Source organism: Ursus maritimus (assembly GCF_017311325.1).
Source record: "Ursus maritimus isolate PB19 chromosome X unlocalized genomic scaffold, ASM1731132v1 scaffold_X1, whole genome shotgun sequence".
NCBI lineage: Eukaryota > Metazoa > Chordata > Mammalia > Carnivora > Ursidae > Ursus > Ursus maritimus.
The window spans coordinates 30901493-30928638 of record NW_024423319.1 but is presented as its reverse complement, the minus strand read 5'-3'; the positions used below and the strand labels follow the sequence as shown (position 1 = coordinate 30928638).

Below are 27146 nucleotides of genomic sequence, written 5' to 3'. Positions count from 1 at the left end.
TGGGAGCTGCTGTCATGCTTACTACAGTAAATGTCTGTGTGATTCTCCTGGATCCTTGTAATAACCCTTTTTAGTACCTTGTTTTAGTGGATAATGTTGTTTCTTGCAACTTTACCCTAAGGTACCTCTTCTCCCACCAGCTTCTCAAACTCTCCCTGAGTGATCTCATCCACTTCTTTTTTTTTTTTAAGTTCATTTATTTTAGTAATCTCTACACCCAACGTGGGGCTCGAACTCACAACCCTGAGATCAAGAGTCACACGCTCCTCCGAGTGAGCCAGCCAGGTGCCGCTCATCCACTTGTTTTTGTAGTTTAAAATGTTTTCATTTCTATCATATAAAACAGGCATATAGCTAAAAAAAGAAATTGAAGAGTACCAAAGGCTTATAATGAGAAGCAAATCTCCCTATGCCTACCCCTTTCCTTCTTCCCAGAAACAATCACTCCTTGAAGTTTCCTCACGGTGTTTACCTCAGTCATGTAAAAGAATACGACTATTGGGGCACCTGGGTGGCTCAGCGGTGAAGCTTCTGCTTTCAGCTCAGGTTATGATCTCAGGGTCCTTTGATCGAGCCCCGCATCGGGCTCCTTGCTCAGGGGGGAGTCTCCTTCTCTGTCTCTCAAGTAAATAAATAAAATCTTAAAAAAGAGAATATGATTATTATCTTGCTATTTCTTTTTTTATTATTGTGGTAAAACATACATAGCACAAAATTTACCATTTTAACCATTTGTAAGTGTAGAGTTCAGTGGCACTAAGGACATTCACATCATTGTGCAACCATCACCACCGTCCATCTCCGGAATTTTTTCATCATCTCACACTGGAATTCTGTACACGTTCAACAGTAACTTCCCGTTCCCTTCCCTGCGGGTCCCCGGTAGCCGCTGTTCTAGTTCCTGTCACTGCGAGCTTGACTATTCCAGGAAAGTCATATGAATGCCATCCTACAGCATTTGTCCTTCAGGGTCTGGCTTATTTCACTTGGCATAATGTCTTCGAGGATCATCCATGTTGTGACACATATAAGACTTCCATTCCTTTTTAAGGCTGAATAATATTCTATTTTATACACATACGCTTGTGCGCGCACACATCCACACACCATATTTTGTTCTCCCATTTGCTCAGCGATGGCCATTTGAGTTGTTTCCACCTTTTGGCTATTAGGAACATGTTGCCATGAACACAAGTGTAGAAATACCTGCTCGATTCCCTGCTTTTGCCCCTTTTGAGTACATACCCAGAATTGCTGGATCGTTTGGCACTTCCACAGTTTGCTTTTTTGAGGACCCACAATGCTGTTTTTCCACATCCTATTTTCTTTTTTTTTTTTAAAGATTTTATTTATTTATTTGACAGAAATAGAGACAGCCAGCGAGAGAGGGAACACAAGCAGGGGGAGCGGGAGAGGAAGAAGCAGGCTCATAGCGGAGAAGCCTGATGTGGGACTCGATTCCATAACGCCGGGATCACGCCCTGAGCCGAAGGCAGACGCTTAACCGCTGTGCCACCCAGTCACCCCTCCACATCCTATTTTCTTGACAAACACTTTGTCACCATCACCTACTGACTTTGTGTTATGGTAAGTGAGGGGTCATCCACTCTTAAAGTATCTAGCCCTGTGTGCTGATGGCTTCCCATCCACATTTCAAGCCCGGACTTTCGCCTGAGCTTCAGCCTTTAATATCCAAATGCTTGCTGGACGTCTCCGTGTAGACGTTAAGCTCAGCGTATCCCAAAAATGCTTGTCCCTGCCCCACCCCCAAACTTTCTCTTCCTCTGGCTTTTCTACTGTCCCCTACCTCAGTGAGTGTCACCAACGCCTACCCAGTCACTCAAACAAGAAACCTAGATGTTGTCACAGACTGCTCCAGGACCTTACCGTCCAACGGATCACCAAGACTTCCTGATTTTACCTCTTAAATAGCTCTTGACTTCATCTTCTTTACACTCGCCGGCACTGCTCTCGTTCAGAACTTCGGCATCTCTTGACGGAGCCCCTTGCAGCAGCCTCCATGTTTGCCCTCCTCGAGCCCTCCTGCAAAGCAAGCTAAGCCTGTTTAGCCTTTCACATCGTCACTGATTTTTCAGCGACTCTCAGTAGCTTCCAGTAATTAGAGATAGCTGCGGGTTGTCATTCTCACCCCACCCTGCACAATCTCCCTACCAGGTGGTCCGTTCTAGTGAAAACAGGGCTTCGACCCAGTTCTGCCAAGCACACATTTAGTAGTGGTTAGACAAAGTCCTACCTGTCCTCATAAGACCGGGAAGCCCCACGCAGGAAAGGTTCGCCGAAGCACATCTCGCAGTTCTCCAGTAGTTGCACTTGAGCTAAAGTTGCGGTTAGATCAGGTCGTGGAATCTTCCATTAGGTGTCAGGACGCAGGACCCAATGGCTTCCTAGCCCTAGAATGCCACTCTGGGCTCATCAGTGTCTTAGGCCCCATTCATGCGAGGGCAGACGACAGTATAGATCCATAAATCTAGAATACCATTTATTTCACCAGTGAAAGTTCATTTCTAACATTCCTTACATTAATGAGCACACCCTCTCTGGTAGATTTAGGTAGATTGGTTGAAGCTTTGCAGCACTGCCTCTGAAGTGTGTATTCATAATTAGTCTTTTTTAAAAAAAGATGTTATTTATTTGAGTGTGAGAGAGAGAGATCATGAGCAGGGGGGAAGGGTAGAGGGAGAAGCAGACTCCCCGCTGAGCCAGGAGCCTGATGTAGGACTCGATCCCAACACCCCGGGATCATGACCTGAGCCGAAGGCAACCACTTAAATAAATGACTGAGCCGCCCAGGCATCGCATAATTAGTCTTTCAGATGCAAACTGAGCACCCGGGGAGCGTGTTCCTCATTAGAGTACTTCAGATACTAACTGTCCCTAGGACGTACGTATGTGTACATGTGTACATATAGATGCACAGGGGTATGCGTATCGCACACTGTGCTATTTTTTTTTTTAGAGAGCACGTGCGCACGCATGAACATTGGGGCAGGGGCAGAGGGAGGAGAGAGAGACTCTTAAGCAAGCTCCACGCCCAGGGTGGAGCCCCATGTGAGGCTCCATCTCATGAGCCTGAGATCATGACCTAAGCTGAAATCAAGAGTTGGATGCTTAACTGGCTGGGCCACCCAGGCGCCCCTCTGCTGAGTATTTTTATTAATGATTTATTTATTTATTTTAGAGAGAGAGAGAAAGAGCACGAGCGGGAGGGGCAGAAGGAGAGGGAGGGAATCTCAAGCAGACCGCGCTGAGGGCAGAGCCCGACGTGGGGCTTGATCTCATGACCCTGAGATCACGACCCGAGCCGAAACCAAGAGTCAGACGCGTACCCAACTGTGCCACCCAGACGCCCCTGTGCTGATTATTTTGAAAGTAAGTTTTAGACCATAGAACAAATCTACCCTGCTGTGTACGTCCGTTCATATTGTGCCCCTGCATAAAACTCTTTATCTCCATGGTTTCCCAGTCCATAGGAAATAAAGTCCAGACTCCTTCAAGTGACACATAAGGCCTTTCCAGAACCCCCCCCCAACCTCTCTCCTTTTTGCACTGTATGCTGCAGTCTGGAATTACTAAGCTGCGTGTAAGTTCGCCCCCACCCACGATGCTGGTTTGGGCTCACGCTGTGTGCCTGCCTGGCCCACTTTCGCCACTTTCCTTCACCTTACTCATCCTTTGTGACTCAAACCAGGCATCAGCTCTTTCAAGAATGTAATCCCATTCCGACTTAAGCTTATTTATCTTAACACATGTATAGTGCTTATTATGTGCCGGGAACTATTCTGAGCACTTTTAATCCTCATTATGGCTCTGTGAGTTAGCTTCTATTATTATTCCTCTTTTCAGATGAGGAGACTGAGGCACACAGAGGTTTAACTTGTCAAAGTTCACGTAACTGGTAAGTGGCAAAGCCAGACCGCAGACCGGTGCTGTTGGACTCCAGAGTCCGTGCCCTTGGAAGTCCTTACGCCATGCTGCTTCTCGAGGGCCCTTGCTCGGTATTCCCACAGCCCCTCCAGCATACCTCTGTCCTAGCATCGAGCATAATGGTGTGAAATTGTCTCTCTGTGTAGGCGCCTGCCCCTTCGTCGTGAGGGTCGTAAAGCTTAATAGTCTCCGAGGCAGGTTGCGATCGTGGTTGGCTTGTGCAGTTTGGGATTAGATCTATCTGGGACTAGGGCCACCTCTGCTGTGTACTAGCTGTGTGACCTTACAAAGTTGTGTAACCTTTCCCTACACCCTTTTCCACATTGGTAAAGTGGGGCTAAGAATATGCCATAGGGTGATGGCAAGAATGAAACAAGATGGTTTTTCTAGAGCACCCAGCAGAGGGTCTCTCGTAGTAAAACAAAACAGAACAAACTTCTTGGTAACGCTTGACTACTACAACTAGTTATTGTTATCTCTGCATCTCCAGCAACTAGCAACTGAAAAATAGACACCAGAGGACTATTTGTTGAACTGAATGAGTATGGAAATCTTTAGACTGACCTCAGTATCTAAAGTATATTTTAGTAGCTAGGACACCCAGAAGAGTTTTACTTCCAAAGGCTAGCTAGCCCTGTAGCTCTTCAGCCAGTATAACTAGCAGCATGTTGTGCTGGTCCTTGCCACCATCCGTTTTAATGTGCTAAAGCTCATACGGGAGAGCTCATCCCTTCCTGGTGTCCTAAAGCATTTCCTCATCCTTCGAAATGAAAGAGAACCCCATTTGGTTTCCTTTCCTTAGAACAAGGGCTTCAGAAGTCTCTGGGGGCCATTCATTCTCAGGGGTTGCTGGCCTTTTCACTTCTGGAGTTCCATGCAAATTTCCGTCCCAGCATGCCAGGGCTTTGATCCCTTCTGCTGTACATTTCACTTGTCCACTGGATGAAAAATACAGCTATCGGACACGCCCAGGTCAGCTTTGGACAGTGTGGCTATGATCGAAAATGTCCCATGTATCATTGAAATGCCCATCTTCTTGCAGAAGAAGATGCTTGAAAAGCTGGACTAGCCATACATATCACGTTTGGAGAATGACACAACCCCCTAGAACTCTAGGGTTAGGCTTAGGAAGCTCCCCAAGCAGAAATTTTTGGTTCACTTGGGGCAATGGAGAACCCTCATTTGGGTTCAGCTGGCCGATCTTTCCATAATCTCTGAACCCACTTTCCTTCATGGAGGAAGACAGCCTTGAGACCTCTGCTGCTGTCCTTCATGACGATCTTGCAGGGCCTCTAGCCCGACCCACTTACCGTCAGTGATGACTTCAGGATTTTAGGTGGAGAGGCAAACTTAAGAAGTTGAACTGAATTTGTATTCATCCTGTTCATAGCCTAGAATAATCTGACAGTTTGATTAAACCTCTGGTAGTTTGGTATGTCCCACACACACACACACACACACACACACACACACACACAACTAGTTGAGGGTTCTGGATTCTCAGGTGCTAAAGGATTTTAATGCAAGGGAATAAGGACTGTAGTGTGGGTTGGTCAGGAGGGGCTGCCTGGAGGAGGTGTCCAGGCCAGGATTGGTAGACTTCAGATGGTAAGGGCTTCCAGAGTTGAGAAAGAGGGTTGGATGACAGTCAAAGCACCCAGTGCATCTGAGAAACTAGAGGCGAGGCTTGTGGTTTTAGGCTCAGTGCAAAGCCTGGGATTCCTCTCCCTTTTTCTGTCCAGATGGTTAGAAGCATGGAGGGTCTAGAAACACCGGGGTTGGAAATGTTCACCTCTCGGAAAGTGCCCTGGGTCAGGAGTGAGAAGATAGAATTTCTGATTCTAGTTCTACCACTGATTGCTCCCATAATGGCAGGCAGGTCATGTAAACCTCTTGCAGACCATTTCCTTGTCAGGTAGGGTAGAGACAGATATACGATTGGACTACCACTACTGGGAGGATTAGGTGAAAGCTTGTAAGTATCCATCAGATGTCAGTTGCTAAGAGACTATTAATAAATAAAATGTAGATACCGTGGGAAGAGAGACCATCTCGTCAGTTTGCCTCTTACTGGATATTAAGTACCAGCCGCTCAGGGATGCCAAGAAATGCGTGTCAGGTATGGAGAAGAGAAAGGATTGTTTTGAACAGATGAAGAAACCCAAGTTCAGAGAGCTTAAATCACTCCCCAGTTGTTGAGCACGGGCTGGGCCAAAGCCAAATATGAACTATGTCACTGCTTTGCTCCAAGAACCCGTATCTGTACGTCTTCGGAATAGTGACCCTGTTGGTGAGAATCGTAGGGATAGTGGAAAGCAATGTTTTGGAGGTTGGCAGCTGACCTCAGATGCAAGTAGTTCAATCTCTAGCCCACCAGTAGGTACCATCTGTAATCTTTTTTTTTACTTCTGACACACAATCTAATAAAAATAAATTTATTTTGTGTACTGTTTTGTACAAGCTTATAAATTTTGATTCCAGCCTCTGTGAGCTCTGTGTCGTTCCTTTTGAGCCTAACTTGCTAGAGGGACCAGAGAGTCGATCACACAGAATCGGGAGGTAATGCCCCTTTAAAGTAGGAAATACTGCAGTAGGGAAGTGTCAGGAGAGAGAAAGCTAGTGAAAGGAAAGTGAGCATGGCAGAAATCTGCATTCTGGCGGGATCGGGGAGGAGAGGGGGAACTGAAGATTTCGGGTGTGTATAAGAGGCCGTGTCAGCGGGTGCAGGGAGAGAGAGTTCGAGAGAGAGAACGGAAAGCCCGCCGGAGCCTAGTAACAGTGTCAGAGCCCTCCGGGTGCCTGTGCTTGGTCCTCAGAGCCACCCCGGCCCTCTTCCTAGTCCCTTTGTCTGCCACCACCTGTCTCAGCTACCAGAGAAACTTGACCAAGAGGAAGAGAAAGGGAAAGAACCATTCAAATTGCCCTTCAAGACATCTTCACTTCTCTTCCAGAACGTCCCTCCGCTTGGATCTTGCCGTCACTCCACTAACACACTTGTACAGACAGCTCTTCCTTCCGTTCTCTTTGGCCTCTTTAGCCAACACGTAACATGATCTTCGCAAGAGGTTGCTGGTAACCTTTCTAAGAACATGTTTGGTCAGTGTCTCCGTGGTATTTCAGGATGTAAAGGTAGACGTCTTACGTTTTTACTTGAAAGAGCGAGAGCATGAGCAGGGGGTGGGGGAAGTGCTGAAGAGGCAGAGGGAGAAGCAGACTCCCCGCTGAGCAAGGAGCCTGATGCGGGGCTCGATCCCAGGATCCCGGGGATGAAGGCAGACGCTTAGCCGACTGAGCCACCCAGGTGCCCCGGATGGAAGATTTTAAAGCAACTGCTTTCTGGGGCGCCCAGGTGGCTCAGTTGCTTAAGCGACTGACTCATGATTTCAGCTCAAGTCCCGTGTTGGGGTTCCCACTCAGTGGTCATTCTCCTTCCCTCTCCTCCTCCCCTCCTCCCCCGCTCGTGCTTGCTTTCTCTCTCTAAAAAATTAAATAAAAAATAAAATAAAGCAACTAACTCAGAAAAATTCTACTACCTTCACCTCCTCAAATCTAACTGCTGTATCTGAGAGAATTCTGAGTATTGGTTGTGTTAACACCAGTGTCAGTCCCTTTTACACCTTGGTTGGTTGAAGTTGTTGGTGGAAGTTCACACTTGTATGTTCACATGTGACTTTAATCAGAATCCGAAGATGACCCATTGTTAATAATTTGGCATATGAAAAAACAAAATGCTTTTATTCTAACAAAGAGAGAGGCACTAGAATCCGACCTCAACCCCCACCCCATGAATGTGTATTTTACATAAAACCAGACAGATTTTCTTAACAACATTGATAACGTGCTCTTACAACAGAATTGCAATATTATACCAGAAGCATTACCAGTGCTAAGTACTCTCCAATTTAGAATGAGTGAATAAATTCTCTAAAACTTTTAAGAGAAGAGTATCCATTTCTTCAACTAAATAATCCATAAATTCAAAAGGTAAAAGGAATAGCTCTTCTTATACAAAATGTGGCATATATGTGGGAGTGGAATTTCGATAGGAATTTGTGAGCTCGGGGCTCCTGGCTGGCTCAGTCGGTAGAGCGTGCGACTCTTGATCTTGGGGTGGTAAGTTCGAGCCCCACATTGGGTGTAGAGAGTACTTAAAAATAAAATCCTTTTTAAAAAAAGATTTTATTTATTTATTTGACAGAGAGACAGCCAGCGAGAGAGAGAACACAAGCAGGGGGAGTGGGAGAGGAAGAAGCAGGGTCCCAGCGGAACCTTGTTAGGTGATCACTTCGTGATCTAACCACGATCGCACCCTGCCTCAGAGACTATTAAGCTTTACGACCCCCGCGGTGCAGCGGCAGGTGCCTACACAGATAGTTTCACACCATTACACTCAGTGCTAGGACAGAGGTATGCTGGAGGGGCTGTGGGAATACCGAGCAAGGGCCCTCGAGAAGCAGCACGGCATAGGGACTTCCAAGAGCAGGGACTCTGGAGTCCGACAGCGCCGGTCTGCGGTGTGGCTTCGCCACGTACCAAGTACCCGTTATGTGAACTTTGACCCTGGAAACAAGTGCCTTCCTATAGCACCAGCTCAATTTGCTTGGCGGTTTTCCATCGCTTGGAAGAATGAGCTTCCTCGTGCCCCACTCAGAGACACCACCACTGTTCTGTGCCTCCTTCTCGAAAGTCTGAGCCCTAGCACCCGGGGACCCTCCTCCAAGCTCAGAGATCCCAGCACCAGCTAGCAAGCGCCTCCTTCTCAGAAATCTGAGTCTCAGCTCCACGGAGGCCCTCCCCCAAGTTTGAGTAATTATGAATTCTTCTCTTACCCCCCACACCCCCAGCCAAGGAGTGCTAGCTGGTTCCTGAAGTTTTTATGTGTGGGACGCCTTACAGCAGCACTGTCTAATAACAATATAATGTGAGTTACACACCAATCCTTAATTTTCTGGTAGCTACGTTAAAAAAGTAAAAAGAAGGGCGCCTGGGTAGCGCAGTCGTTAAGCGTCTGCCTTCGGCTCTGGGCGTGATCCCGGCGACCCCGGATCGAGTCCCACATTGGGCTCCTCCGCTGGGAGCCTGCTTCTTCCTCTCCCACTCCCCCTGCTTGTGTTCCCTCTCTCACTGGCTGTCTCTCTGTCACATAAATAAATCTTTAAAAAAAATTAAAAAAAAGAAATATTATGAAAGGATTTACGTCAATAAATTTGAGGACTCAGATGAAATGGACTTGAAAGACACAAAATACCAAAGCTCATTCAAAAAAATATGTCTAACATAAATAGTCCTAAATCTATTATAGACATCGAATTTGCAATTATAAAACTTCTCACACACAAACTCCAGGCCCAGATGTTTTCACTGGTGATTTCTGCCAAAAGCCTGAGGTAGAAATAATACAATTTTACCCACATTCTTCCAGAAAATTAAAGGGAGGGAATACTTCCTAATTCATTCTGTGAAGACAGCATTACCCTGATACCAAAGTAAATAACATTATTTAAATAAAAATTAAATAAGTAATACTACATGCTACTATCCCTCATGCACAGAGATGCAAAAACCAGAAACAAAATTTTAGCAAACTGAATCCAGCAATATGTAAAAAGAATAATATATCATTTTCAAGTGTGGTTTATGTCAGGAATGCAAGTTTGGTTTACATTCAAAAATAAATCACTATAATGCACCATATTAGAAAAGTAACAAAGAAAAGCCATAGGACCGTCTCAATAGATACAGAAAAATCATGTGACAAAATCCAACAGCTATTACTGATAATACCTCTGAGCAAACTAGGAATAGAAGGAAACGTCATCAACCTGATAAAGGCCATCTCTGCAACACTTCCAGCTAACATCATACTTCATGGTGAAAGCCCGAATGCTTTCCCTATAAGGTCAGTAACCAGTCAAGGAGAGTCAGCACCGTGGTAGAGGTTCTGGCTAGAGCAATTAGGCAAGAAAATGTAATAAAAGGCACCCAAGCTGTGAAGGAAGAAGTACAATTTTCGTTACTTGAAGATAGCCTGTTCTTAAACAGAAAACTGGTTGAAATCTAAAACAAGTTTCTAGAACTAACACATGAGTTTAGTAAAGTTGTAGGCTACATCATTAATAGATAATTTTTTTACAATGAAAACCACTGTCATGAACAATTGAACCAGTGAACTGAAATTTAAAAATATCATTTACAATAGCAACTAAAATATTAAATAAGGAATTTCAGACAAAAGATGTGCAAAACCTATACACTGAAAAATATTAAGTATTGATGGGAGAAACTAAAGAAAATCTAAACAGAGGTTTACGCTTTATTCATGGGTCAGGCCTAGACTCCACACTATAATAGTGTGAGTCAGTTCTTTTTAAGTCTTATTGGCTTAACATTCACCTGTTTGTTTATCCGTTCACCTGTTGATGGACGTTTGGCTTGTTTTCACGTTTTAGCTATTGCAAACAAAGCTTCTATGAACTTTTGTGTATGAGACTTTCTGTGGATGCATGCTTTCTTTTGTCTTGGGTAAATATCTAGGAGAATAATGGCTAAATCATTTCATAGGTGCATGTTTAACTTTTTAAAACACTACCGAACTGGGGAGCCTGGGTGGCTCAGTCAGTTAAGCGTCTGCCTTCGGATAGGGTCCTGGGATCGAGCCCTGAGTCGGGCTCCCTGCTCAGCGGGGAGTCTGCTTCTCCCTCTGCCCCTCCCCCCTGCTTATGCTCTCTCTGTCTCAAATAAATGAATAAAATCTTTAAAAAATAAAAAAATTTAAAAAAGCTAAAAACCACCAAACTGTTTTTACAAAGTGGTACCGTTTACATTACCCCCAGCTGTGGAAGAGAGCTCTCGTCCATTGGCATCCCAGCAACACTTGCTATGGCCATTCTTCTTCGTTTTGGCCATTCTGTTTGGTGTGTAGTGTTACTTCATTGTGGTTTTTAATTTGCGTTTATTTACCTAGTGACCAATGGTGCTGGACCTCTTTTCATGCGCTTTTGTGCCATCTGTATGTCTTCGGTGAAATGTCTGTTCCGAATCTTTTGCCCATTTTATAGTGATTGGGTTGTTCCTTTACTTCTTGGGCTTTTGGCGTATTTCACATATTCTGTATACAAATCTTTTATCAGATACATGCTTTGCAAATATTTTCTCCCAGTCTGTGGATTATCTTCTCATTGTCTTAACAGTGTCTTTGAAAGAGCCGAAGTGTTATATTTTCATGAAGTCTAATTTATCGATTCATTTTTAATGTATTGTGCTTTTGGTATCATATCTAAGAAAACATTGCCTAGCTCAAGGTCATGAAGATCTTTCTCCTGCATTTTTTGGGAGGAGTTTTACAGTTTTCGCTTTTATATTTACTTCTATGAGCCATTTTGTGTTAATTTTGTGGATGGGGCAAGGAATGAATTCAATGTGCTTTTCTTTTCCTACAGATAAATACCTTATAGTTCCAGCACCATTTGCTGAAAAGGTTATTCTTTTTCCAATGAATTGCTTTTGTACCTTTGTAAAAAATCAGCTGTCTATATTTGTGTGAGTATAGTTCGGAATTCTCTGTTTTGTCCTATTGGTATATTTGTCTGTTTCGATGCCGCACTGCACGATTTCAGGTTTGGCATATGTATACACCGATGAAACCATCCCCACGATCAAGATAACGAACGTGACCCGAAGTTTCCAAGTGCCGATGGTTATGAGCGTTATCTTTTTTTTTTTTTAAAGATTTTATTTATTTCTGTGACAGAGAGACAGCCAGCAAGAGAGGGAACACAAGCAGGGGGAGTGGGAGAGGAAGAAGCAGGCTCCCAGCGGAGGAGCCCGATGTAGGACTCGATCCCGGGTCGCCGGGATCACGCCCTGAGCTGAAGGCAGGCAGTTAACGACTGCGCTACCCAGGCGCCCCATTTCATAATATTTCTTTATTATCCTCTCTGTATTTGTAGAATCTGCTGTGCCATCTTCTTTCTCTTTCCTGACATTAGTAATTTGTGTTTTCTCTTTTCCCTGATCCACACAGCCAGCATTTTATCACCTCTGCTCATTCTCTGAAAGAACCAACTTTTAGGATCACGGAATGTCTCTGTTCAGTTTCTGCTTTCTATTTCATTGATTTCTGCTGCATCGTACTTTGGGCGTGGTGTGATCTACTTTGTCTCGTTTCTTAAGGTAGAAGCTGATGTCAGTGATCTGAAATGTTTCTTTTCTTACCTATGCATTCAGTGCTGTAAATTTCCCCCCCACATACTTCTTGCGAGGTATCTGACACATTTTGATACATTGTTTTCATTTTCATTCAGTTAAAAATACTTCACGATTTCCCTTTTGGTTTTTTCTATGACACGTGTTATTTGTAAATGTGCGATCATTTAGTTTCCAGATATCTGGGGAGTGTCCAGATCTCTGTTATTAGAATCTAATTTAATTCTACTGATGTCAGAATACATACTTTGTATGACTCAAATATGCTTTTTGCTCTGTGTATTTTGAAGCTTCATTATTAGGTGCATAAACCTAGTTTAGATTGTTATATCCTCTTGATGAATTGACCCCTTTATTATTATCATCCCAGGTAATACTGTTTGATCGGAAATCTCCTTGCCTGTTACTAATACAGCCATCAGTCTTTCCTGGATCTGGCTATTAGTTAGCTAGGTTTATTAGTTGACTGCTGCTGCCAGAAAAAATTACCAAAATCTCGGTGGCTTAGAACAAGGTATTTATTCTCCCACAGTTCTGGAGGTGAGATGTCTAAAATCAAGGTATAGATGGTACCACGTTCCTTTCTGAGGCTCTAGGGGAGAAACTGTTCCTTGCCTCTTTCCACTGTTGGGTCAGCATTCTTTGGCTTGTGGCTGATCTCTTTCTGTGCTTTATCTTCATATTGCTTTCTCTGTGTGTGTCTAATCTCTCTCTGTGTGTCTCTTATTAGGGTACGTGTGATTGCATTTAGGGCTGTCCTGGATAAACTCCTCAAAGTCTTGAGTTAAATCACGTCTTTGGCCAAATAAGGTAATATTCACAGGTTCTGGGGATTAGAACATGGGCATATCTTTGGGGCCACCATTCAGCCTACTACACAAGGTATATCTTTTCCTGTCCTTTTATTTATTTTTAAAGATTTCATTTATTTATTTGAGAAAGAGAGAGAGAGAGTGCCCGGGGGGAGGGGCAGAGGGAGAGGGAGAAGCAGACTCCCCACTGAGCAGGGAGCCTGATGCGGGACTCGATCCTAGGACCCTGAGATCACGACCTGAGCCGGAGGCAGATGCTTCACCGACTGAGCCACCCAGGCGTCCTCTCCCATCCTTTTATTTTTAACTTATTTGTGTATTTGTAGTTAAAGACTATTATAAATAGCGTACGTTTGGGTCTTACTTTGTTATCCAGTCTGACAGTCTTTTCCTTCTAATTGAGGTGTATGGTAGATGAGATGTCCACACTCTAATCCTGTGAACCTGTAAAACAGTAACCCAATATGGCAAATGGGACATTGCAGCTGTGATAAGTGAAGAATTTTGGTGTGGGAAGAGTATCCTGGATTATTGGGGTGGGCCCAATATAGTCACAAAAGTCTTCAAATAGGAAGGCAAGAGGGTCAGAGTGAGAAGGAGATGTGATGACAGAGCAGAGGTTGGAGTCATGTGCTCTGAATATGGAGGAAGGGGCCGTGAGCTGAGGAATGCAGGCGGCCTCTGGAAGTTGTAAAAGGTCAGCAAACAGATTCTCTCTGGAAGGAGTGCAGATCTGCTGATATTTGGATTTTTAGCTCCGTGAGACCCGGGTCGGATTTCTGACCTGGAGAACTAACTGTAGGTGTTTTATGTTGTTGGAAGCCACTAAGTTTGTGGTCGTTTGTTCCAGCGGCAGTCGGAAAGTAAGGTGTTTAGCTCATTTATATTTAATGTGATTATTGATATAATTAGGCTTAAATCTTTCATCTTGCTGTTTGTTTTCTCTCTGTGTCATCTTGCAGTTCCTTTTTTCCCCTGCCTTCTGTTGAATTAATTGTTTTAGTTTTTATTTTTATCTCTTTTGTTGGCTTTTTGCCTATACTTCTTTGTTTTTTACTTTTAGTGGTTGCTTTGCAGTTTAGAATTCAGAGCTTTAATTTATCGTAGTCTACCTTCAAGTGATATTCTGTCACTTTATAAAGAAGGTAGAAACTTTACAATAATGTACTTCTGTTTCCCTTCTCCTGGTCTTTATACTGTAGGTTTTTTTTTAAAAGATTCACCTATTTATTTGAGAGAGAGAGAGAGAGAGAGAGAGAATGCATGAGCAGGCAGAGGTGCAGAGGAAGAGGGAGAAGCAGACTCCCCGCTGAGCATGGAGCCTGACACAGGGCTTGACCTCAGGACCCATGACATCACCATCTGAGCCGAAACCCAGAGTCGGATGCTTAACCGACTGAGCCAGACCCAGGCGTCCCTATTCTGTAGTTTTCATATAATTTACTTATGCATAAGTTGTAAGGCCCACAATACATTTTTATTGTTTTTGTTTATAGTCAATTATCTTTTAAAGAGATTTAAGAAATAGGAAAAATATCATATATTTACTCATGAAGTTTCTGTTTGTAATACTCTTCATTACTTTGTGTAGATCCATGTTTTTATCTGGTTTCATTTTCTTTCTGCATAAAGGATATTCCTCAACATTTATTACAATTCAGGTCTGCTAGTGGTGACTTTTTACATCTTTTGTATATCTGAAATGTCTTTATTTCACTTTTGCTTTTTTTAATTTTTAAAAATCACGGTACAATATGTATAACATCAAATCTGCCATCTACACCGCTTTGAGTGTGCAGCTCAGTGGTGTTCATCATCACTGGCCATCTCTAGAACTCTTTTCATCTTGTAAAACTGAAACTCCAGGGTGCCTGCGTCCTCGGTCAGTGAAGTGTCTGCCTTCGGCTCAGGTCATGAGCCCAGAATCCTGGGATCGAGTCCTGCTTGGGGTTCCTTTCTCAGCAGGGAGTCTGCTTCTCCCTCTCCCACTCCCCCTGCTCATGCTCACTCTCTTTCTCTCTCTCTGTCAAATAAATAAATAAAATCTTAAAAAAAAACATGGAACTCTATACCCATTAAATAACTTCACATTTCCCCCCTCCCTCAGCCTCTGGCAACCACCATTCTTTCCTCTATATTTCTTTAAATTTGAGTATCCTCGTACCTCGTATAAGTAAGACTACGCAGTATTTGTATGTATATTAAATCCCCTCTGATCAAAGAGCTCCTGCAGTTTTTTTTTCCTGATCAGACCCGATACATCCATTTAGGCAACTTTATCCTCAAGGCAGCATAGCGACAGGACTTGGAATTCCAGTTTGGCTGTCACTTACTAGCTGTACGAGCAAATTACTTAATCTGTCTAATCCTCAGAATATTACCAGGGAAAAATGGAGAGAGTAATACCTACTACCCAGAGGGTTTTTTGTGTGAGGAGCTATGAGACCACCTGACACACAATAGATGTTCAATTGAGACTATGTCATTTCATCCATTTCTTCATCAGCGTCTTCTGGGCTCTTCGATCTATGCTTCTCAGCCACAGCCTCCCAGAGCGTTTTTTCCTACCTCCCCATCAATCCCACACTGTGCTGCGGCCCTTTTTCTTGGGATTCTTTTTCAACACGTGTTTATCTTAAAAAGTAACCAAAGCTCATTGTGAATGAGTGATTGTGGCTTAGAGTGTTCCGAAAGGGGAAAAGCAGTCGATATCGTTTTGGTACCACGGTAGGTCAATAAAAGGACGTATTATGGGGGAAGGACAACGTTTGGTTACCCCAGCCTCGCCCACAGCACAGCCTGTGCGTGGAACCGCGGTGAAGGGGGTCTGCGTCGACTCTCTTGGCATGAGATTACTTTCTCTGTAGTCCCTTCAGCTCGCTAGCACGGTGCTGTAAACATTTCATGGGCAAGAGGAGTAAAGAAATGGTAGGCAGGCAGATATCCTTTCTTTCCTGCTCTGTCTTGCCCCTTACTCTTTGAGCTCACAGGGCCTAGCTCTTGACAGCTGGGAGAAACAGGTCAAGGTTGCCTTGGTGTCTGTCCTTTGCCTGCCACGTGTTCCTTTCTCCCAAGGGCCCAGTGTGTCCTCCTACCCGGGGTCATTTCGCTCTCAAATCCCAGGAAATCCTGTTCTTCCCAGGGAGCATGGCATGCCTGAGGCCTCCCCAAAGCCTCACCTCAGCTTCCTCGGGACGTGTTCTGTTCCTTGCTCTCTCCAGCAGTCCCGGCCACCTAGGGGATGAGGGCTGCAGAGAAGAGGGCCCTCAAGCTCTTGCCTTGGCATGCAACCGGGCTGCTGTACTTTTCACCGGCTGTCACCAGCTCCGAGCACTGAGCCCCCCTGTGTGGGACAGTACTTCCCCATCTCCCAAGCCCTTTCCCCCCCTCTCTAGGGACACTGCTGGTGATCCTCGGGTGGCTTGGTTTTCAAGGGCAGGTACGCCACCAAAACAGAACCGCCCCTTCCTGGATTACTGTATCTCCCACTCGTGGTTCTAAGTTACTGTCCTTGAAATTGATATTTGAGAAAACTATAAGCCTCTGCCGAGGCAGCCATCCCTCTCCACGCGTGGGCTGTTCTGTCTTACCTTGGCTCACAGGAAATGAAGAAAACAAGCTATTTTTGTTTAAATGACCGAGACTCAACATTAAGCATTCACTCCTTTCTTTGTGTAGCAAACAAATGGCCATCATGTACCTACCCTCGACGAGGTGTTCCTGACAGCGACCTCCTCAGTATATCGCGTTGCTTTCTGTTCACTCCATCAGCCGAACGCTTCAGGGAAACGCGAAGACCTGTACATGGTTCAGTTACGAAAGCAACCAACTGACATAAAGTCAGGCAACTTTTCAACGACCGTCAGCAAATCTTTCCAGGTTGCCCTGAAAGGCAAACACCACTTGAATCACAGGTGTGGACATAAAATCATACGATTATCGTCTCCTGAAAATCAACCTGGGAGGGTCTGGGTGTGCTCATCGAAGGACATCGTCTCCCAGTTCGCGGAGCCACTTTCAGAGTCTGTGCCCTGGTTCTCCCAGTGTGGCCAGATACTTGTCCTTTGGGATGAACATTCGACCTCACCTCCTCCTTCAGGAAGCTGGCGCTCACCCCACGTGTGGGTTTGATGCCCCTCTTCTGCGTCCCCTGAGCATCCTGCACTTATGTCCGTCGACGCACTTATCACACTGACTGTCTGTGTCCCCTGCCTGGCCGAGGGCTCCCTGAGGGCAGGGAAGATGTCCTGTTTGATTTGTATCCCTGGGGCCAGGCACATCCAGGACTGGTTGCTCAGTAAATGTTTGTCAATTGAAAAAATGTGCATCATAGTTTTGGACTATCTTCACTGCAAGCCCGTCTTTCTTCTTTTAACAGAGAACGTGATTTTCAGAAAACAGATGTGATTCGGAAATATGCTGGGTGAACAAGGTATTCACCAAACCTAATAACACTGTCTTTATTTAAAGAGGAGCTGTCATCATAATGTATTGAGTGCTTTTCTTCTGTGAATCACGATCTGTCTCTGAAAACTCTTGCAGAGAAGGAATCACAAGATGTTTAAGTGCCAATATGTGTTTAGCAAAAAAAGATCAGACAAATAACTATTTGTGTTGAAAATTATTGAATGCCTGCTCTAGGGAGCAGGGCCTACAGTTTAGAGGTAAAGAGCATTACTCTGGAGCTGGATGGCTTGGGTTCAAATCCTGGCTTTGCATCTAACTTAGCCGCATAGTCTCTGACACGTCACTCAACCTGCTGGTACCCCAACATAGAGTCATTGGGAGGATTAATTGAGTTAATTCCATAAAGCGCTTAGCACACAGAGCCAACTGTCATTGTGCGAGAAACATCCGAGACAGGGAGGAGTCTGTAGCCATAAGCATCTCAGCGTGGTTTTATAAGCACCGAATGCCCTCCACGCAATTCAAAACATGGTCCTGAGAATATGAGTGTCAGTACAACCAGATGCTTGGTATTCATGGTACTGAGGAGAACAGAAGGACCTGAGAGAGAACACTCTTCTACTAAAATACTTCCTTTTTTTTTTTTTTTAACAAAGAAATGGTATGTGGTGTTAATGCCTGTGAAAGTATTCAGTGTTCCTCACTTCACTTTGAATAGAAACCAGCCTGGACAGAGAATTCATAGCCTCTTATCGTCAATATGTCTCTCTCTCAAACAAAATTTGGTTCCGATTTCAAAAACTAAGATACAATGTTGCTGTGATCTGGAAAGGATGGAATAATCTAGAGGGATTTGCCGTTTTGCCAAGATAATTTGGAGCTTGACTATGGATTCAAATTGCATCAAAATTTAAGATTAGTAATATTAAATAATGATATAATTTACATTTGGGGAGCACATGGTTTCATTACTGTGTCATTTCTGTTACTGTGCAGAACATCGTTCTTTTCATTAAAATATTGGTTGCCTTTTTTAAACTAGAGTTTCCCTGTCTCGGAAATAGTCATGAAGATGACAATTTATCTTGCAATCAGTTATTTTGCATGATTCATGAAGAAGCACTTTAAAAATAACTTTGTAATAAAGACAGAAAACTGTTTCTTCACGATTGTGATTCATCAAAATTATTTTTGAACATTTGGTAAATCCTACTTCTGAAAACTTTTAAAGGACATTAACGCCCCATCAGAGTCTGTTTCAGGGCCTTCTTTATGGATTCTGCAAAAGCTTCAGTAGTGAAAGTGGGCTTGAGAGGTGAGGCAGCTGTGGATAACTGTGCGTACCTGGCCCCTCCTCATCTCCTCAGTTTCTCTTCCGAGAAGTTCAAAAGAGTCAAGGGATTATTTGGGGGAATTAAAGTAATTGCCAAGAGAAACAGCACGGGCCTGCAAACCCTTCCAACATGGCGGGTTCTGTACTTCTGGGTCCAAGGGGCAAGCCAGGGGTGGGCTGTGTACTGAAAGGTTTCTCTCTTACCAGAGAAGACGGTGGGGTTACCATGCCATTCCTTCCCCGCCCCCCCATTCCAGTAGAGTTACCAATGCTGTTTCTTGAGAAGAGAGCTGTGATGGAGTCACAGACATGTCTTCGTCAGAAAGGGGGAGAGAATATGGCAGTGGTCACTGGAGCCACGGGCTGGATGGGGCATCTGTCCAGGTTCGCTTAGTTATACTGAATTTCCTGCTTTAAAGCTTGTAAGTACGATTTGGGGAATGGGCAAGATCCCATTCGGAGTTGTACAGAGCGAGCACCCAGCTGCCATCTTCATTTTCCCCCACAGGCTATTATCGGCTCGTCCTAAAGTGAAGTGTTTTATTCTGCTACACGGATCATGAGTAGAGCGAATCATAGAGCAGAACAGCGTTGGGAAGGAAATCTGCACGCTGAGCGTGCGTAGGATCAACGCCCTTCCCGGACACCAGTAACGAGGCCTAGATTTTCCAGCCTCACCGGGAACTTCCTAAGGTTCTGAAAATGACGTTGTCACCGACTACAGCTATTGTCATCCCCATTGTCCTTCTAACATCAACATCTTTTGAAAAAGTCCACGTCGATGGCACTTTGACTTTGGTAGCACTTGCTTTCTGATGTCCTTTCATAGGATCTCAAGGCATCCTGACTCCCTATCCTCGTGACCCCCTGCCTCCCTGGGGTCCCCTAAACCCAGGCGCTTTCAGTCAGGATGCTAGCTAGCTGGGGGCCACCCAGGTCCTTTCTGCGTTGAAATGTGTCCCCTAAGGGCTCCCGGGTGGCTCAGTTGGTGAAGCGTCTGCCTTCGGCTCAGATCGTGATCTCGGGGTCCCGGGATGGAGCCCCGTGTCAGGCTCCCTGCTCAGTGGAGAGTCTGCTTCTCCCTCTGCCCCTCCACCCTGCTCATTCTCTCTGTCTCTCTCTCTCTCTCAGATAAGAAAATAAAACCTTTAAAAAAAATGTCCCGCCTAATTCTCCCCTTGCCAGACAATGGTCCCACTTCCTGCTCACTGTCCATTGTGCCCCTCAACCTTAAAATACCCGTGAGTGATGATTTGTTCCTTCAGTGTCCTAATTCAGTCTTTTGAAGGGCGAGTGTAGAGGTTTCTCTAGGAAGTTCACAAATCCTTACTTGAAATTGAAAAATGTTACGTATGCAGAGTGGGGAATATCCACAGATTCCTTGAAATTCTCAAACAGGTCAATATCCCTCTAAAAATTAAGAAATATTGCATTAGGGTTTATTTAGTTGCCATTTGAAGATTATATTTTAACAGCTCTCCTGGAAATAATCCCTTAGCCTAGGGAGATGGTCCTATGAGAAATAAAGAGCCGGCTACATGGTACGGAATATATTATTTGGAAGAGGGGTTTCATGATACCTCACCACATTATATGGGTAACCACTTATTTTTCTTGCTCTCTCCCTACTTAATAATAGTGACAAAGGGATTTTATGCCTTCTGTTTCACCCTGTGGTTATGGCTTTAATGAACAGTAAGATATAATGCATCTAAACTATTAACACAAATGCCAGAACAGGATGGGGAAGCATTAAGTCCACTTTGGTTTGGCAAACAGTTATTTGGTACAGTGCTAGGTGAGATAGGATAGAAAGAGAAATAAAATCCTATGAGGTATGAACCTTCTAGAACATGACAATCCCTGGAGGGGGGGGGATAAATACACCCCTACACACCTACATAATATTAATGTCAGACAGACAATGAGATGTGCTACTAGAGAATATGGGGAGGAGGCATTAACACTAACTAGAGAGCATCTAGGAAGTCTTCACTAAAAGTAGAAATGATTCTATCACTCCTCAAACCCCTGGGCCCCTGCCCTTCTCTCATCCCCTCTTCTTTCTTTTTTTTAATGATTTTTATTTTGTTATATTAGTCACCATACAGTACATCCCCAGTTTTTGATGCAATGTTCCATGATTCATTACTTGCGTATAACACCCAGTGCACCATGCAATACGTGCCCTCCTTAATACCCATCGCCAGCCTATCCCATTCCCCCACCCCCTCCCCTCTGAAGCCCTCAGTTTGTTTCCCAGAGTCCATAGTCTCTCATGGTTCATTCCCCCTTCTGTTTACCCCCCCTTCATTCTTCTCTTCCTTCTCCTACCGATCTTCCTATTTCTTATGTTCCATAAATGAGTGAAACCATATGATAATTGTCTTTCTCTGCTTGACTTATTTCACTTAGCATAATCTCCTCCAGTCCATTCCCTCTTCTAAATAACCACCCCTTCATCTTTCTTTTCTTAAACAGATTCAGTGATTAGGCCCATTCAACCTTAATTTTTTTCTTTTTTTTTTTATTAGAGAGCAAGTGTGGGAGAGGGAGGGAGAGGGGCAGAGAGAGAGAGAGAGAGAGAATCCCAAGCAGGATCCATGCCCAGCACACAGCCCAACACAGGGCTGGATCCCACAACCCTGAAGTCATGACCTGAGCTAAAACCAAGAGCCAGATGCTTAACTGACTGAGTCACCCAGGCACCCCTCTTTTTTCTTTATTAGGAAATATTTCAGACCTAAAGAAGTTATATAAAACATTACAATAAATACCCACGTGCCCACTACTTGGCTTAAGAAATAAAACATTACAGGGGCGCCTGGGTGGCACAGTGGTTAAGCGCCTGCCTTCGGCTCAGGGCGTGATCCTGGCGTTATGGGATCGAGCCCCACATCAGGCTCCTCTGCTGTGGGCCTGCTTCTTCCTCTCCCACTCCCCCTGCTTGTGTTCCCTCTCTCGCTGGCTATCTCTGTTAAATAAATAAATAAAATCTTTAAAAAAAAAAAAAAGAAAGAAAGAAAACATTACAGATACAATCAAAGCCCCCTGAGTACCCACACCCTAGAATTCTCTTTTACTGACACCCTCTGCTTTTGGCTAGCAGCTTTCAGAGATGACCCTCATTGAGCCCCGTCTTCTGGTATTCATGCCCTCCCTTAGAGTGCAGGCTGGACTTAGTGACTTGATTCTAATGACTAGACTATGACAGAAGTGATGGGATGTCACTTCTGTAATTAGGTTACAAAAGACTGTGACTTCCATCCTGCTGACCCTCTCTCTTGCCCTCTCACTTGCTCTGATAAAGCCTACTGCCATGTTATGAGACCCACGTGGCAAAAACTCAAGGGAGGCCTCTAGCCAACAGTTTAGAATGAAATGAATCTTTAGTCCAACAGCCTGTGAAAAACTGAATCCTTCCAAGAACCGTGTGAATGAACTTGGAAGCAGATGCTCTGCCGTGGAGCCTTCAGATGAGACTGCATCCCTGGCCCACACGTGATTGCAACCTTGTGAGAGACCTTGAAGCAGAAGACCCAGCAAAGCCATGTCTGGATTCCAGAGAATATATGTTTTAAGCAGCTAAGTTTTGGGGTGATTTGTTATACCACATGATAACTAATACACCTTCTAAGTGGTAACCACTATCCTAAATGTGCTATCATTCCATGGTCTTGTATATATGCTACATTTATCTGCATCATTCCCATGCATGCCTGTACACGCACACTCACATATAATCTATATAATACTACGTATTATAGACATATATCATGCATGTATGTGTACACACACTCTAGAAATTATCAAAGGAAACCCAAATATATATATATACCAAATATATATATATATATATATATTTTTTAAAGAAATCTTTCTATGGCAGTGTGTGTCTAAAAGTTTAATGTGCCCAGGAGTTACCTGGGAACCTTGTTAAAATGTGATTGTGAAGGTCCAGGGAGGGCCTGAGAGTCTGTATTAGTAACAAGGATCCAGAGGCTGGCTGTACATCTCTCTCCTTACAAACATTGTTTTAACTTGACATTTTAATCTACAGCGGATACCAAGAGAAGAACTCAAACTAGGATTACCCAATGATGCAAAGTGGTGGCTTCCGAAGAAGTTAAGGTGGCTCAAACACCAACAAATAGCGTAGGGAAACAGTGCACTCAGTGTTATCGACCTAAAAAGAAATCTGTCCACACTCAAGTTTTTTCACTTAAAACAAACTTTTACTTCTAAGCTGAATGAATGCTGGCACATATATGCATAGAATTTAGGATAAAAGTCAGTTGTCAGTGGCTATCACCTTTGTGGGTGATGAAATGTGGAGTAAATATCAGTATTGAGAAAATTTCCCTGGGCAAAACAAAAACCCTGAAAAGAGTGAAGAACAGAGTCTTTCTTTTTTTCCATCCTTTTCCTTCCTCCCAACTATAGGGCAAAATAAGAGAAAATTAACAACGATAAACATTAACCTGCACCAGTGACTTTCTAAATCTAAGAAAATAGTCCTCTGTATGTGCATGGTAGATCTCAATAAGGAGAAAAAAAATACATTTTCTCTTTGTAATTTGGAATTCTGTGTATCTGATGGCTTCCACCCCTGATCGCACCAGCCTTGGCTCTGTTGCCCAATCTCACAAACGCTTGCCTCTCCCTCCCTCTCTCTCTCTTCCTCCTTCTTTCTCTCTGTCTCTCTCTCTCTCTTCTTCTTCTCGCTTTTTTTTTTTTAGAAGAGCCATTCTGGGATTTAGATACAGCTGTGCACAGTTTCCACTTCTGACCAAGTAACAGGGACTAGATTTACCCTCTCACTTGAAACAACCAAAAAGCAGGATAAAATATACCAACTCTATCTGACTTGGTTCCCTGAGCTCTCAGATTGGTGTCCTCAACTCAAGGAGTCTGCCAGGCTCTATCTTAGCTCCCCTTCCCCATGTCCTGTCCTGGAAACTTTCTAAAGGCAGTAAGTTGGGCCAAATCTTCCACCTGAAGACACTGGGAAAAGAAGGGCAAACCCAACCTAGAGCAAGTCAGGAGGAAATAATAAAGATCAGAGTGGAAATTAATGGGAGAGAGAATAGAAAAACAATGGAGATAAATCAATGAAACCAAAAGGTGTTCTTTTGTCAAGAAAATTGACTAACTTTTCATTAGATTGACCAAGAAAAAAGGAGAGATGACTCAAATTTCTAGAATCGGAAATGAACTTACATAAATATAAATGAATTCTATGGATAATTACATGCCAACAAATTAGGTGAAATGAACACTTTCCTAGAGCAACACAAACTACTGAAACTGACTTACGAAGAAAAAAATTATTTTAATAGATCTATTACAAGAGACTAAATTCGTAATTTTTTAAGAAACCTGCCCACGAAGGAAACACCCCAAGTTCAGATGGTTTATCACTGAATTACAACATTCAAAGAACTCATACTAACTCTTCACAAACTTTTCCAAAAAATGGAAAAGGTGGAACCCTTCCCAGTTCACTCTATGAGGCCTGATATTACCCTGATTACCCTAATACCGAAACCAAAGACATCCCAAGAAAACTAGAGATCATTATCTGCTATGAATATGGGCACAAAAATCTGCAACAAAATAGTAGCAAACTGAACCTAACAACATATGAAAAGAATTATGCACCGTGAAAAGTGGGATTTATCCTAGGAATATAAGGTTGGTTTAACATCTGAAAATCAGTTAATGTAATGCATCATAGCAATTGAATAAAAAACAAAATCACATGATCATCTCAATAGATGCAAAAAAAGCGTTTGACAAAATCCAACACCCTTTCACGACAAAAACACTCAACAAACTAGGAATAGAAGGGAACTTCCTCAACAAAGGACGGCTACAAAAGACCCACACCATACTTAATGGTGAAAGAATAGATGCTCTACCCTTAAGATGAGGAACAGAACAAAAATGTCTGCAGCTCAACATTTTGCTGGAATTCTAGCCAGCGTACTTAGGCAAAGAAAGGAAATAAGAGGCATCCAGATTGGAAAGGAAAAAGTAAAATTATCTCTATTGGCAGAGGACATGATCTCGTATGTAGAAAATGTTAAGGAACACACACACACACACAAACCCAACAATTACAGCTCATAAAAAAGTTCAGCAAGGGGGCGCCTGGGTGGCTCAGTCAGTCAAGCATCTGCCTTCCACTCAGGTCATGATCTCGGCATCCTGGGATCGAGCCTCGAACCCCACATCCAGCTCCCTGCTCAACGGGGAGCCTACTTTTCCCTCTTCCTCTGCCTGCCGCTCCCCCTGCTCGTGCTCTCTCTCTGTCAAATAAATAAATAAAATCTTTTTAAAAAAAGTTCAGCAAGGTTGTAGGATACAAGATCAATATACAAAATCAACTGCATAGCTGTATATTTATAATGAACAATCCCAAAATGAGATTAAGAAAACAATCCCCGGGCTGTGTGGGTGGCTCAGTCAGTTAAACACCTGACTTTAGCTCAGGTCGTGATCTCAGGGTCCTGGGATCAAGTCCCGCATCACACTCCTTGCTCAGTGGGGAGCCTGCTTCTTCCTCTCCCTCTCCCTTTGCCCCTCCCCCCACCCATGCTCTGGCTCTCTCTCTCAAATAAATAAAATCTTTTAAAAATTCCATTTACAATAGCATCAAAAAGAATAAAATACTTAGCAATAAAGTTAAGAAAAGGAGCACAAAGCTTATATACTCTGAACACTTTAAGACACTGTTGAAAGAAATTAATGATCTAAGTAAGTGGGAACATATCCCATGCTCGTGCACTGGAAGATTTAATATGGTGGAAATGGCAGTACTTCCTAAATTGATCTATAGATATAATGGAATCCCTATAAGAATCTCAGCTGGCTTCTCTTTAGAAATTGGCAAGCTGATTCTAAAATTCATATGGAATTGCATATGACCCAGAATAGCCAAAACAATCTTGAAAAAGAACAAAGTAGGAGGATTCACACTTCCCAATTTCAAAATTTACTACAAAGCAACGACAATCAAGCCAGTGTGGTAGTGGCATGAGGATAGACCTATAAGTCAATGAAATAAAATGGAAATTCCAGAAATAAAACCATGTATCTATAGCCAACTGATTTTTGACAAGACTGCCAAGATCAATCAATGGCGAAAGAATAGTCTTTTCAAAAATAGTGCTGAGACAGCTGGATAACCACATGTAAGAGAATGAAATTGGACCATGCCCCACACCATATGCAAACATCAACTCAAAATGGATTTAAAAACCTAAATATGAGGGGTGCCTGGGTGCCTCAGTCGTTAAGCTCAGGGCTTAAGAGTCCTGGGATCCAGCCCTGCATCGGGCTTCTCTGCAGGGAGCCTGCTTCTTCCTCTCCCACTCCCCCTGCTTGTGTTCCTGCTCTCGCTGGCTGTCTTTCTCTCTGTCAAATAAAAAAAATAAAATCTTCAAAAAAAAAAAACCTAAATGTGAGAGCTAAAACTGTAGAACTCTTACAAGAAAACATAGGGATAAATCTTCATGACCTCGGATTTGGCAAAGATTTATTTTTTTAAAAAATTTTTTAGAGAGGGAGAGAGAGATAAAAGAAGGGGGAGGGGGAGAGGGAGAGGGAGAGAGAATCTTAAGCAGGATCCACACCGAGCACGGAGCCCGACACAGGGCTTGATCTCCTAACCCTGAGATCATGACCTGAGCCAAAACCAAGAGTCAGACGCCCAAGCGACCGAGCCACGCAGGCGCTGCCCCACAAAGGATTTTTGTTTATTGCACCGAAAGGGTAAGCAACAGAAGGCAAAAATAAATCGGACCTCATCAAAATTAAATACTTTTGAGCTTCAAAGAATACTCATCAAAGCACAAAGACGACCCACAGAATGGGAAAAAGTATTTGCAAGTCATTAATCTTATAAGGGAGTTGTATCTAAACTATATAAAGAATTCTTACAACTCAATAAAAATATAAATAACCCAATTAAAAAGTGGGCAAAGGATAAGAAGAGAGATTTCCCCAGGGAAGATATACAAATGGCCAATAAGCACATGAAAACTTGCTCGATGTCATCAGAGAAATGCAAATCAAAACCACAGTGAACTTCATGCCACCTTATACCCACTAGAATGGCTATAATAAAAGTCAGATGATAACAACTATTGGCAAGGATGTGGAGAAATCGGAACGCTTGTACATTATTGGTGGGTATTTAAAATGATGCAGCTGCTTTGCAAAAGAGTCTGGTAGTTTCTGAAAAGTTTAAACATAGAGTTACCCTATGAACCAGCAATTCTCTTCCAAGGTATGTACCCAAGAGAAAGGAAAATATATGTCCACAAAAAATTTTGTACATCGCAGCATTATTCATAATAACCAAAAGCTGAAAACAACCCAAACGTCCATCAACTGAAGAATGTAGAAATCAAATGGGCTATATCCATACAATGGAATCT

At 43.4% G+C, this 27146-nt stretch overlaps 1 long non-coding RNA gene across 1 annotated transcript in view; it reads left to right on the top strand.

The window, feature by feature from the left end:
* LOC103677718 overlaps positions 1–18520 on the top strand; it is a 65357-nt gene extending 46837 nt beyond the window's left edge. Inside the window, exon 5 of the long non-coding RNA XR_005834546.1 lies at positions 16641–18520. This is a non-coding gene — a long non-coding RNA (uncharacterized LOC103677718). The remainder of the gene's footprint in view (positions 1–16640) is intronic.
* Positions 18521–27146: the final 8626 nt, after the last annotated feature.